Source organism: Schistocerca nitens, chromosome 6, assembly GCF_023898315.1.
Source record: "Schistocerca nitens isolate TAMUIC-IGC-003100 chromosome 6, iqSchNite1.1, whole genome shotgun sequence".
NCBI classification, from domain to species: Eukaryota; Metazoa; Arthropoda; class Insecta; order Orthoptera; family Acrididae; genus Schistocerca; species Schistocerca nitens.
Window position 1 is genome coordinate 688,642,410 of NC_064619.1, and position 4,557 is coordinate 688,646,966.

At 46.5% G+C, this 4,557-nt stretch overlaps 1 non-coding gene across 1 annotated transcript; it reads right to left on the reverse strand.

The window, feature by feature from the left end:
* Positions 1-1,407: 1,407 nt before the first annotated feature.
* On the reverse strand, positions 1,408-1,482 carry Trnas-cga (transfer RNA serine (anticodon CGA)). The gene has a single exon. It is a non-coding gene; the product is annotated as a tRNA-Ser (tRNA).
* Positions 1,483-4,557: the final 3,075 nt, after the last annotated feature.

A 4,557-nucleotide genomic window follows, 5' to 3' on the forward strand; every position in this document is an offset into this window, starting at 1 on the left:
GCTTGCTCAGTATACAGTATACAGATAGGTTACAACACTTACTCCCTTCTCAGCCACTAATTCCCTTTCATGTCCTTCGATTCTTAGAACAAGCCCGGTTTCTGTACAAGTTGTAAGTAGCCTTTCGCTCCGTGTATTTTGCCCCTGGTACTTTCAGAATTTCAAAGAGAGTACTCAAGACAACATTGTCAAAACCTTTAAGTCTACATATGCTAGAAACGTAGGTTTGCCTTTCTTTAATCTACCTTCTACCATACGTCGTAGGGTCAGTATTGTCTCATGTGTTCCAACATTTCTACAGAATTCAAACTGATCTTCTATGAGGTCGGCTTCTACCACTTTTTCCATTCATCTGTAACGAATTAGTGCCAGTATTTTGCAGCTGTGACTTATCAAACTGATTGATCGGTAATTTTCGCTCCTGTCAACAACTGCTTTCTTTGTGAATGGAATTATTATATTCGTCTTGAAGTCTGAGGGTATTTCACCTGTGTCATACATCTTGCTCACCAGATGGTATAGTTTTGTCAGGGCTGGCTCTCCCAAGGCTATCAGTAGTTCTGATGGAATGTTGTCCACTCCCGGGGCCTTGTTTCGACTTAGGTCTTTCAGTCAGCCATGCCCAAGGGAGGACTCGAACCTCCAGCGCGAGGGCCGCGCTATCCGTGACATGGCGCCTCAAACCGCGCGGCCACTCCGCGCGGCTGAGGTCGTCATGTCAGCAGAGTATTCGTGCGTAGGTTATAATGGCTGTTGTTGCCACGCGCCTCAGCCCAAACGTGCTCAGTTTTCGACGGTGTCGATGTGGGGCGGACTGTTGCAGGCTGTGGCGGCATCGCTGCTGCTGGTGCTGGTGGCGCTGGGGGCGGCCCGGAGAGCACGCGGCGTCGTGTTGGGGGGCGGCGCGCTGGTGCGGCTGCCCAGCCTGGACAAGGCGGCCGTGCAGGCCGACCGGCTGGGCGGCAGCTTCGCCTACGTCGCCTCGGAGGCGCACGCCTACGCGCCCGTCGCTCTGGGGGTGGCGCCGGGGCCGCACCCCCTGCCGCTGCTGCCACACCCACCCTACCTGCATCCCCCGCTGCTCTTCTGATGCCGCTGCTACAGCCGCTTCGGCTCCCGACTGAGGACTTCAACTTGCAAAAGTGTTGCAGTGCTACCCTACAAACTCTCAATAAATATAGTAGTAACTTGTTAACCTGTTTAACTTACATTGTATCACACCTTACGTCACATTGCTACATCTGCTTCTGTACTGTATAAATCGATATAAACATATTAAATTTATTATACAATATATTTATATATAGGTGTGCCAAAATGAAAAGGAGTCTACAGTTCCCAGAATGATATTTTCACTCTGCAGTGGAGTGTGCGCTGATATGAAAGTACCTGGCAGATCAAAAGTGTGTGCCCGACCGAGACTCGAACTCGGGACCTTTGCCTTTCGAGGGCAAGTGCTCTACCATCTGAGCTACCGAAGCACGACTCACGGGACGCCCGGTCCTCACTCCTTTATTTCAGGAGTGCTAGTTCTGCAAGTTTCGCAGGAGAGCTTCTGTAAAGTTTGGAAGGTAGGAGACGAGATACTGGCAGAAGTAAGGCTGTGAGGAAGGGGCGTGAGACGTGCTTCGGTAGCTCAGATGGCTGCCGGCACGGTAGCTCAGCGTCTTCGGTCAGAGAGTTAGCTGCCCTCTGTAATAAAAAAACTGAGTTAATCGATCAACAACGAACTTCAATGGATGTCTTAAGACATTCGCCCCGAGCAGATGCAACGAACAAAAGCGAAAAAAATGAGAATTAAAAAAAAAAAAAGATGGTAGAGCAGTGGCCCGCGATAGCAAAGGTCCCGAGTTCAAGTCTCGGTCGGGCACACAGTTTTAATCTGCCAGGAAGAGACTACAGTTATATGTAAAGAAATTTTAATACAATACTGTCAGTTTAATAACTCATGGGTGCAAAATACTAACACGAATTCTTTACGGACGCATGGAAAAACAGGCAGAAGCTGACCTTGGGGAAGATCAGTTTGGATTCCATAGAAATATTGGAACACGCGAGCCAATACTGACCCTACGACTTATCTCAGAAGATATGTTAAGGAAAGGCAAACCTACGTGTCTAGCATATGTAGACTTTAAAGAAAGGTTTAGACAATGTTCATGGGAGTACTCTCTTTGAAATTCTGAAGGTACCAGGGGCAAAATGCACGGAGCGAAAGGCTACTTACAATTTGTACAGAAACTGGACCTGTTCTAAGAATCGAGCGACATGGAAGGGAAGCAGTGGCTGAGAATGGAGTAAGACAGTGTTGTAACCTATCCCCAATGTTATTCAAGCTGTATACTGAGCAAGCAGTAAAGGAAACAAAAGAAACGTAATTCTGTCTGAGACAGCAAAGGACCTGGAAGAGCAGTTGAACGAAATGGACGGTATCTTGAAAGGAGGATACAAAATGAATATCGGCAAAAGCAAAACGAGGATAATGGAATGTAGTCGAATTAACTCAAGTGTTACTGAGGGAATTAGATTAGGAAATGAGACACTTAAAGTAGTGGATGAGTTTTGCTATCTGGGGAGCAAAATAACTGATGTTGGTCGAAGTGGGGAGGATATAAAATGTAGACTGGTTATGGCAAGGAAAGCGTTTCTGAAAAAGAGAAATGTGTTAATATCGAGTATAGATTTAAGCGTCAGGAAGATTTTTCTGAAAGCATTTCTGTGGAGTGTAGCTATGTATGTAAGTGAAACATGGATGATAAGTAGTTTAGACAGAAAGAGAGTAGAAGCTTTCGAAATGTGCTGCTACAGAAGAATGCTGAAGATTACATGGGTAAATCACGTAACTAATGAGGAGGTATTGAATAGAATTGGAGAGAAGAGGAATTTGTGGCACAACCTGATTAAACGAAGGGCCCGTTAGTAGAACACTTTCTGAGGCATTAAGGGATCACCAATTTGTATTGGAGGGAAGCTTGTAGGGTAAAAGTCGTAGAGAGAGACGAAGAGATGAATAGACTAAGCATATTCAGAAGGATGTAGGTTGCAGTAGTTACTCGGAGATAAAGAGGTTTGTACAGGGTAGGGTAGCATGGAGAGCTGCATCAAACCAGTCACTGGACAAGACCACAACAACAACAACAACACGATTGGAGTTCATGTGGAATAGTACAGTTATACATAATCACCAATGACATTGGTACACTGATCCCAGCAGATAGGAAAAGAATGGACAGCTTCAGTATAGAAAGTTCTGGGTTGCTGACAGATCCAGTTCTTCACGATGTCCTGCACTTCCTTGGTACAGGTAAATCTCTGACCACTCAGAAATTGTTTTGAGGGGCTGAACATATGAGAATCACGTGTGGACAGATCGGAGCTGTAAGGAGAATGTTCTGGGTCCTCCCATCGAACATTCTGAAGGACCTTGAGGGTGTTCTACCGTTCTGGAGAAACGCGATACCATTAGAGAGTTTGTCCATGCGCTTGCTCTTGATGGCCTGTTAGAGCCCCATCAAGTTGTTGCAGTATTGCTCAACATTAACTGTTGCACCCTGTGATTGCCAGTTGATGACGGTCCTCCTTCATCGAAAAAGAAATTGAGCTTCGCTAGTCTGTCCTTTGGGACACAGTGAACTTTTTTTGTACGTGGCGAGCCAGGATGCCACCATTCCATGTTCATCCGTTTTGAAGCACGGTCGAAGTGGTGACACAACGTTTCATCACATGCCACATTCTGAGCAATGAAAGCTGTACCTTGTTCCACGTATCTCAACAGCTGGTTCATGCTAACATCCATTCTCGCCGCCTTCTGATTCTCTGCAAGATGCGCACAAACTTTGCCGTAACGAAGTTTCTCGTGGATTATGTGATGCAAATGTCCTTTGCTTATCGACAGTTCGACAGCAACGTCACATGTGGTGATCCGACCATTCGTCCATATGAATCGCTCCACAACCGAGACCGTGCTTCCAGTGGTGTCAACGTGAGCCTCCCCAGGGTGTGGCATGTCTTAGATGTTTACCCGTCCCTCCTCATAACGTTGACACTACCAGAATATAGTGCACTGTGTGAGACACTGCTCTCCGTAGACCTCTTTCACTACGCGATAAATTTGCGAAGCATGCTCCACCTTTGCATGAAGGAATTGGGTAACCGATCTTTATGCTGATGGGGAGGAATCCATGGAACAGCTAAGTGCGGAGACAACGCTCCAGAAACAACGACGTTGTTGTGATACCGTTAACTCCGCTTGTGCAACTGGGAATACCACCACGCCATCTCTCGGCAAACAGAATCGCCCACTGGGATTACATCCAGCATATCTTATATTATCTTTCGTACCACTCAGTGATCAAGCGTGGAAAGAACGCCGGGATCAGTCCACCTCAGAGTCCGATGTACTATGCACTGACCAAAATTGCCGATGGACTGAATAATTCACCCGAACAATTAGCAGTAGAAACTTCCGCCGCTAGGTGCCTCTAGTTGTGTCTTTCAATTACCAGACTGCCGTGTGACATCACTGTGAGCGCATCCGTATGAAGGCAATTACTGATT